The 9,738-nt window shown below is 40.6% G+C and overlaps 1 long non-coding RNA gene across 2 annotated transcripts; it reads right to left on the minus strand.

The window, feature by feature from the left end:
- Positions 1–412: 412 nt before the first annotated feature.
- On the minus strand, positions 413–7,970 carry LOC132345242 (uncharacterized). Of its 2 annotated transcripts, none has more exons than XR_009494455.1 (3): positions 7,502–7,970; positions 6,055–6,156; positions 413–2,291 (listed from the first exon to the last, which is right to left on the minus strand). It is a non-coding gene; the product is annotated as an uncharacterized lncRNA (long non-coding RNA). The 2 variants fall into 2 exon arrangements; XR_009494454.1 differs by having other exon boundaries at positions 6,055–6,424.
- Positions 7,971–9,738: the final 1,768 nt, after the last annotated feature.

A 9,738-nucleotide genomic window follows, 5' to 3' on the forward strand; every position in this document is an offset into this window, starting at 1 on the left:
GATTAGTTAGGAGGTACTAGAACCTCATGCAGTAGGAACTGAATCTATTGTTTCTCATTGTTGTATTCCCAGCACCTAACACAGCGCCTGATATGAAGCAGATGTCAAATAAATGTTTAAAGAAGAAGTGAATAAAGTCACACTGCCCTTCATAGTCATAAAAACAAGCATCTTTTTTTGGTTTATTTCTAGGTTTAGGAAATTACATGTCAGTTATTTGAAAGCCAACTAGGAAATTCACCAAAAAAAAAAAAAAAGTTCTATCTAAATACCCAACAAAACAACAAACACTGCTTAGGTTGAGACCATTGCTTTAATTTTAGTGTTGACTGATAAAAGAATGAATTAAACCTAGGTTCTTATTTTAAAACCAAATTCCTTTGAATTTAGCCATATGTGAGAGACCCGTCTAGTCCATTATTTTTTGGTAACTACAAATAATTTTAACATAGAAGGAATCCTATGTTTAAATTAAAAACATGATCATCGGCCTCCTGACTGTTCTTCCAACCCATGCCAATTGCCCACTCCTGTCTAACCTACTCTTCTCCCAAGTTATCTTCTTCAAGTATGGTCTTGTTTTTAGCTTTTTGTAATCCCAAATGAATGGGTCAATTTAAATGGAAACATTTGCAAAATTTTACTAGTAATCTCCTAGCAAGAATATTGCAACAACAGAAGGTAAATTATGGCCTGCAGCCTAGAGGGTTTTCATGGGAATTCCTGTGTCTGTCTGGACTAGTCTTTGGGGTCTAGACTGAGGGAAATCACTCCCTACATTTGCTAATCGCTGAAGCTAAAGCAGGATTTCCGTGCCACGTAGGCAAAGCATAATCCTTAGAGACACTCGTGCCTCTGAGTGAGATGATGAAACCCCCGATGGTGGCTTGTTATTTTCATAGAGCACAGGCAGGTGTCCAGGGTCAACTAGGCATGAACCCGAAGCATGAGAATGGTCCAGAGCTGAATAGTAAATGCAGGGGTTTTCTCCTCCTTTTCTTTTCTCTTCTGTCTTTTGTTTTTTCCTCTTATTTGTTTTCTGTTTTTAGCTATTGGGTTTGTACTTAGAGAACATTTCTTGGTGGTGATGGTCACAGTGGTGGTAGATGGCATCCCGTTGCCTTATAAGAAACAGCTAACTTCTGAGGTTATTGCAGTGGTTCTCTCTGAGCAGTGTGGCTTCCAAAAGTGGAGGTGGAAATTAAATGGCATTTACGTAGCAAAGCTGTAGGGATAATTAGTAATTCGACACACAGCCGTTCAGGGCAAGGTCAACAGGAGGAGTAACATAGCATCATATGACAAGCATTTAATGGGCTGTGTGAAATGAGTGGGTGGTCTAGGCTCAGCTCTGCCCAGGTACTAGTTCCCACACTCCTAGGCTCTGGAAAGGGTCAATTGCACACAGAGTCACACATACAGCCCTGACTGGATTGAGTTAGCCACCAAAGCCCCATTGGACCAGAGGTTGGAGTTCTGTCTGGTTAAAAAAAGTCATTCAATTAAGCTAGAAATGCATGACATTTTAAGTGTACTAACCTAACTAAATTATACCAGTTGGTATAATTTTTTGGCTTAATAGTTTTTCCATTTCTTTGCCACAACATTGTGAAAGGAACTGGGCAGAGTCATGCTAATCCTGTGGAAAATGAGATGTTTGGATAGAGAAAAGGTAGGAAGGCTTCCTGGTGAAGGTTTACCAGCTGCAAAAAATTTTAAATGTCCTCCATTCATGAGCAAGGATTCACAGTACCCTGACACCATGAGAATTCACCAGAGAGTTGGGTGGAGCTCCGCCAACACTAATTATGAAGTTTTCACTTCTCCTTCACCTCAGCTGATTCTTGAGAATGTCCATTTCCAATGATGCCAAGCCTTTCTTTGACAGTAGAGATCATTCTTTTTGTATTCAGTGCAAACCAATTAAACAAGCAGGAAGAGTAAAAACTTATGTCGTCATGCTAAGAATTTCTACTAACTTTTTTTTTCTAGATTTTTTTTTTTGTAGATATTTAATTCAACTGGCATTTGTCACAGACCTACTGTGTTCTATTATAGAAACCATCTACCCTGTGCTCTGGGTTCGATCTAAAGAAAGCCTAGCATAGGTCAACACATAAATAGCTTTCAAATTCTTTACAACAGATGTCAGCAAACTTTTCTGATAAAAGTCCAGATAGTAAATACTTTCAGCTTCAGGGGTCAAACACAGTTTATTCTCTGCACAACTACTCACCTCTGCTTTGTAGCCTGAAGGCAGCTATGTACAATACACCGATGAGTGGGTTCAGCTGTGTACCAATAAAACTTTATTTTAAAACCAAGCACCAGGACAGTGGATTGTAATACAAAGTTACCCAAATGTCAAACTGAGAGGGAACGAAAAACAACCAACGTTTACTATTTTACTGAAAACATAATCTGACTTCTTTCAATCATTGTTGTTCAGTCGCTAAGTCATGTCTGACTCTTTGTGACACCATGGACTGTAGCATACCAGGCTCTCTCTCCTCCATTGTTTCCTGGAGTTTGCTCAAATTCATATCCATTGAGTCGGTGATGCTATCTAAGCATCTCATCCTCTGCTACCCCCTTGTCCTTTGCCTTCAATCTCTTTGAAGGCAGCATCAGTTCCAGAAAGTTGGCTCTTTGCATCAGGTGGCCAAAGTATTGGAGCTCCAGCTTCAGCATCAGTTCTTCCAATGAATATTCAGGGTTGATTTCCTTTAGGATTGACTGGTTTCTTCACTTTGCAGTCCAAGGGACTCTCAAGAGTCTTCTCTCTTTCAGTCACAGATATGAAAAATTAATCCCCTTAGTCAGATGCAGAAGCAGCTTCACAGTCAGAGTGTTTTATTAATTCATGATTTATGCTTTACCTAACTTTCAAAAAAAAAAAAGTCCCAAGTGGCTGTCACTGGGAATACATACATTTAGATTTATTTGCATGGTGTAGGCAAAGAGACTTGTCCAACTAATGCAATTCTAGGTAGAATTATGTCATTAATTGGAAATTCAGCTGAGACAAAAATTTGCCTTCCTTTAACACTTAGTTAAGATGGACTGTGTCAGGCTTGAGCAGACAAAGATAGTGAGGGAAGAGGGCTTCTCAGGACATGAGCAAATCAAATCATGAGCCAACAGAGAAAATACTCTTTAAGACAAAGCATGAGCAAAACTTAGAGTTAGTGTCAAATCATAGTATTATGCCTCATTAAAGAGGAGAAAACAGGGGAAAAAAAATTTAAAAACCCTAACATTTTTAGAGAAATTACTATATGCCTAACATGGTATTAATAAGTAATTTAAAATGAGCCATCCATTCAAATTTTTTAATACTTCAAAGTAAGTATGCTTATCTACGTATTACAGGGGAGAAAAAAGATTTTCCTTAAATGTACATACTAGTACCCCTTAGAATTGGAATCTGAACCCAGCTCGCTCTAGTTCCAAAGAATATGGCTTCCTTTTATACAGCACTGCTTCATGAGCACAAAATAACAGAATTTGGCCTATCTTTTAAGTCAAGAATCCTCTTGCATCTTCCTAATTCTTTCAACCTATAATATGCTCTACTTGTTTGTTCACTGTCGAATCAAATCATGGTCAATATCAGATCAGATCAGTCGCTCAATCATGTCCAACTCCTTGCGACCCCATGAATCGCAGCACGCCAGGCCTCCCTGTCCAACACCAACTCCCGGAGCTCACTCAGACTCGCGTCCATCGAGTCAGTGATGCCATCCAGCCATCTCATCCTCTGTCATCCCCTTCTCCTCCTGCCCCCAATCCCTCCCAGCATCACAGTCTTTTCCAATGAGTCAACTCTTCACATGAGGTGGCCAAAGTACTGGAGTTTCAGCTTCAGCATCATTCTTTCCAAAGAAATCCCAGGGCTGATCTCCTTCAGAATGGACTTGTTGGATCTCCTTGCAGTCCAAGGGACTCTCAAGAGTCTTCTCCAACACCACAGTTCAAAAGCATCAATTCTTCGGCACTCAGCTTTCTTTAGAGCCCAACTCTCACATCTATACATGACCATTGGAAAAACCATAGCCTTGACCAGATGGACCTTTGTTGGCAAAGTAATGTCTCTGCATTTTAATATGCTGTCTAGGTTGGTCATAACTTTCCTGCCAAGGAGTAAGCATCTTTTAATTTCATAGCTGCAGTCACCATCTGCAGTGATTTTGGAGCCCCAAAAAATAAAGTCTGCCATTGTTTCCACTGTTTTCCCATCTATTTGCCATGAAGGGATGGGATCAGATGCCACAATCTTCATTTTCTGAATGTTGAGCTTTAAGCCAACTTTTTTACTCTCCTCTTTCACTTTCATCAAGACGCTCTTTAGTTCTTCACTTTCTGCCATAAGGGTGGTGTCATCTGCATATCTGAGGTGATTGATATTTCTCCCGGCAATCTTGATTCCAGTTTGTGTTTCTTCCAGTCCAGCGTTTCTCATGATGTACTCTGCATAGAAGTTAAATAAACAGGGTGACAATATACAGCCTTGACGAACTTCTTTTCCTATTTGGAACCGGTCTGTTGTTCCATGTCCAGTTCTAACTGTTGCTTCCTGACCTGCATACAAATTTCTCAAGAGGCAGATCAGGTGGTCTGGTATTCCCATCTCTTGAAGAATTTTCCACAGTTTATTGTGATCCACACAGTCAAAGGCTTTGGCATAGTCAATAAAGCAGAAATAGATGATTTTCTGGAACTCTCTTGCTTTTTCCATGATCCAGCGGATGTTGGCAATTTGATCTCTGGTTCCTCTGCCTTTTCTAAAACCAGTTTGAACATCAGGAAGTTCACGGTTCACATATTGCTGAAGCCTTAATCAAACCCAATCCTATGATTGGTATGTAGTTCCCTGGGTTTGAAGTTAACTAGCCCCCTAGATGGAGGAAGCCTGGTGGGCTGCAGTCCATGGGGTCGCTAAGAGTCAGACACGACTCGACTTCACTTTCACTTTTCACTTTCATGCATTGGAGAAGGACATGGCAACCCACTCCAGTGTTCTTGCCTAGAGAATCCCAGGGACAGAGGAGCCTGATGGGAGGCTGTCTATGGGGTCGCACAGAGTCGGACACGACTGAAGCGACTTAGCAGCAGCAGCATCAGCCCACTAGAGATCAAAGAATAGATCATCTGTCAAAAACTATATTCCCCCTCCTTTCTCAGTCAGTTAACTGAGGCTGGCTTTCAAATAATCCATAATTCTCATGCATTTAGCTACCAATTAGTCCTGAGAGTATAATAAAGAAAAAGAATAAATAACATTTACTGTGTCTTAAGTATGTACCAGTCAGTGTGACATCATTCTGAATTCTTTGATGATCCTATTAGGAGAGTAGGAGTGTATCTCCATTTTACGTAAACTGTCTCTCACTAAGAGTCAGGATAATCTGCTCTGCGTCACCCAACTGGTAAACAACAGAGCTGAGATTCAAACCCACATCTTGTTAAATTACTTCTAAACACAGACCTTAGAGAAAAATCACATGGTTGTTTTTCCTGATAAGCAGGAAAGCAGTCTTCCTGATGAGGCTTCCAGTTAGGAAGGTACTTTCTTTCTTTCAGTGCCTGAATGCACTTTTGACCCCCCAGGAAAGGAGTTTGAGGAAGAGTAAGCAGTAGTATTCACTCTTCCTGCTATCTCAAGAGCCCCTACAGAAATTAGGAGCCAAAAGTAATAAAAAAAAAAAAAAAGAAAGAAAGAAAGAGAAGGGACAGACATTGTTGAAAGAGAAATAGAAAAGGCTTAGTAATAAAGTCTTTTCAGAAATGTGGTTTGAAGAATTTAAACATAGGTACATGTTGCTCCAAAAGTGATCAAAAGTAAAATTCAAATACCGTACTTGCCAGTACTTGTATTTTACTCACATAGAGATAGAGTTTGTACAAAATATAAAAGAAAATGAATAAGAGTTCTTTCATTTCTCAACAACCAGCTTCCCAGAGCACTTCATAATAGGTTTTTCAACGTCATGAACACAGTAATGCATGACTTTATACTAAAGTTCAGAAAGCCCACATTCTATATGCACTTACCTAAGGTTGTGAGTCAAATGACAAACCGCGCATTTTATTCCCAAGTAGGAACATTCCAGTTTTCGCTGAATTGTTACACATATATTGTCCTTTCAGTCTTTCCTGACAACAGAGAATGGTGATAAATCTCTTTGCCTATATGGAATCAAGATATGATTCTTAAACAACAAAGACTGTAATTGTATTAGCAGCACAATGAGTCACACTATCACTTATATCCTGAATAAATGTGAGATGCATCTGTTGAAATGGAATCCGTGGGCTCCTTTTAATGGGCCAAATGTCTCCAAGGACAGAATAGTGGGAGGAAGTGATCCAGCTGCTCAGACTACAAATCTTTTGTCCTTGAAAGAAAAATCAGGGAAGCATCCTGTAGAAAAAAATAATTGCATGCACTTTACCTTGGGAAAAGATTAACAGAGCTTAGTTAGAGCACTGGTCATTTGACTATTTCTATTTCTGTTATTCCTCACAAGAGGTATGGCAAGAGTGAATTTTCCTCCCTGATGTGTTTCTCAAGTTGTGGTTTTAAAATTTCTTCAAGGGTACTTCAGGGGGCCAAAAGAGAGGCCCTACCCACTCCCATTGCTTCTGCAAAGCAGACACAAACACACACCACATAAAAAAGTTCTTACCAAATCAATGGAAAGAAGAGTATAGTAGATAAGGTACCAAGGGAAGAGATAAAGCAAATGTTCCTTAGTGTGAAAATTAAAAAAAAAAAAAAAAAAACAGCATAAAAATCACTGTATAAAATAGGGACATTTCAGCACTTTAGAACTGCTCAGGGACACTCTGAATGGCCCTGTGCTGTGCCAAGTGCTGTGCTCAGTCACTTCAGTCATGCCCAACTGTGATTCTATGGACTATAGTCTGTCAGGCTCCTCTGTCCATAGGATTCTCTAGGCAAGAAAATTGGAGTGGGTGATCTGAAAATGCCCTTGGACCAGGGCAAGCTCTTTTCTTCATGAGAGAAAGTTGGCCTAGGCATTGGGTGGGAAAGGAAAAAAAAGGGGCCTATCTGATAAATGAAACATTTCCTGCCATACCAGTAAACAAGGATGTCACAATCCTCAGCAGTTGCAGCCACTGTGGATGGTGAGCTGGTGAGCCCTGAGGGAACTCAAGACAGAGAGAATATCTGCCATTTGGCAGCCATCAGGCTGCAGTCACTCCCCATGGTGAACCCTGAGGAGACTCAAGATGTGAAACCTCAGGAAACTGGCCCCAGATAGCTGAGGTACATATCACAAGAATGAGTTCACTGAGCCCAGACTCTTGCATTTTCCCATACATAGAAAAGCACTAAATTCCTTAACTTGAGATACCTAATTTTCTTTAATTAACATCATCTTTTGCTGTTTGACTACCTGCACTTTGTTGTAAAACTTCTATATAACCTAGCTCCCCCAACCCTCACCACCACCCCACCCCTGCCCTCCACCACCTCCTTGAAGCAGTTCTCTCAGGGTTACTTGAGATGCTGTCTTTGGGGCCTGAAGTCGTAGAGTGAAGTGAAAGTCACTCAATCATTCCAACTCTTTGTGACCACATGGACTATACAGTCCATGGAATTCTCCAGGCCAGAATACTGAAGTGGGTAGCCTTTGCCTTCTCCAGGGGATCTTCCCAACCCAGAGATCAAGTTGTAAAAATTTCTCACCACATAAAACATAACTCTCAACTTTTAGACTGTGAACATTTTTTTAAGCCCACATATTCTACAGTTGAAAGGGAGCTTGCACAATAGTTGCTCCAAGTTTCCTAGGGTTTACAGTCCTTCCTGTCATTCTCACTGCCCCCAACATCACTGATGTAGGCGGAGAAAGCCACCATCTAGAATCCTTAGGAAGATCATGACATTGCTTGCCCTGACCCTCCCATGCATGCCCCTGAGACAGGAAACCTCAAAGGACAAAGGACACATTAGAAAAACTGTGCCTCACAAGTCACTTATCTTGCTCTGAGAGGGTCAGGCTTCATTACTTCTATTCTGCAAAAAGCAATAAAGAAAAGAGGGAGGGAGCCCAACGCTGCTGAGGAAAGACAGTGGCAGGGGCACCACTGAAGATGACAGAGGTGTTCTGGCAAAGGCCCTGGCAATTGCTAAATGTGCATAGAGGTGCCTGTCTTGGTGTAAGCCCCAGGAAAAAAAAAAAAAAACACCAGGCAAGCTGAGCAGCTTGGAGCAGTGGCAGACAGCAAGAGCATGCAAGGGAGTAAAGCAGACTCTGGCCAGTGTGTGCAGGATATACCCAAGGAATTGCACTCTCCTTGCTGTGAGTAAAGATGAAATGGGAAATGCATAAAGGATCACCTAGGGATTTCATGATTGAAATTAGCCACTGAAAAGACTGGGGAGCTCTTGGGAGTTTTGTTAACAGCCGGAAGATCATTATCATCACATCTTAATGAACATTTATTGGACATTTGCTTTGGCCCAAGCATTGTGGTAAACCCTATGCATGCTTTTTCTCTTTAGTCTCCATAACAACTCTGTATGGTACACACTGTAGTTCCCTAGAGTGGTATGGCTGTTTTACAAAAAAGGAAAGGGAACCACTTGGAAAGTTAAGAATATTGCCCAAGATTACATAGCTGGCATATGGGAGAGTGAAGACTGTTCTCAGGCCTGTCGTATTTCAAAGGTAGACTCTTTAAATAATGGTAAAGTACTAACAGCAGGCCTGTTTTGGCTCTCTCCTTAGGGTTTTTACATACATTCATATTTGCCCATCATTCAAATAACAAAGACTTATGAGAACCTACTATATGCCAGGCCCAGTGCTGTGCTCAGCATTGGTGAAACATTTATGAAAATGTCAGCAGAGTCCCACATCTTTTGGAGCTTTCAGTTAGTGGAGGAGACAGATATTAGTCAAATAGTTGTACACATAAATATAAAATTACATCTGTGATAAATGTTATGCAGGATTTTGAAGCACATAACAAGGGTCTTTGCATAACCTGAGGGTTCCCTACAAAAGGCACCAGTGAGTTGACAATGGAAGAATGAGTAGAAAATAACTAGGTTAAAGGGTGGAGCTGAGAAAAGCATCTTATCTGGTACTAAACACCTGTGGGGGGAAGGGAATTGGACCTAGTGGAGGAAATAATTTTTAAAAAAGACGGTGATAGTATTGTGACTACAGAAAGAAAGATAAAGTGTCTACAGAGGATAATAGGAGAGTCTTACACAGTTTTCAGTGTTGATAGAAAGGATTGTGTTGTGTGTTAGTCGCTCAGTCATATCTTACTCTTTGCGTTCGTATGGACTGTAGCCCACCAGGCTCCTCTATCCATGGGATTCTCCAGGCAAGAATACTGGAGTGGGTTGCCATTTCCTTCTCCAGGAAATCTTCCCCACCCAGGGATTGAATCTGGGTCTCCTGCATTGCAGGCAGATTCTTTACCATCTGAGCCATAAGGGAAGTCCAGGAGGGATTGAGTAATGATAAATAGTCAACACTTATCTTGCTGGTTATATGCAAGACAATGTTGTTTACATATATTTACTCATTTAATTTTTCTTATTAGCCTCTGCAGATGAGGTATTTATTATTCTCATTTTACAGATAAAGAAATGGAAGCATAAGTAATCTCGCTCCCTAGTGAAAAATGGGTACTGAAGATTGGGTTCTTAAAGGTACAAAATTGGTAACAAATACATAAAAGCAAAAATTA

This window comes from Bos taurus, chromosome 5 (genome assembly GCF_002263795.3).
Source record: "Bos taurus isolate L1 Dominette 01449 registration number 42190680 breed Hereford chromosome 5, ARS-UCD2.0, whole genome shotgun sequence".
Taxonomy (NCBI): Eukaryota; Metazoa; Chordata; class Mammalia; order Artiodactyla; family Bovidae; genus Bos; species Bos taurus.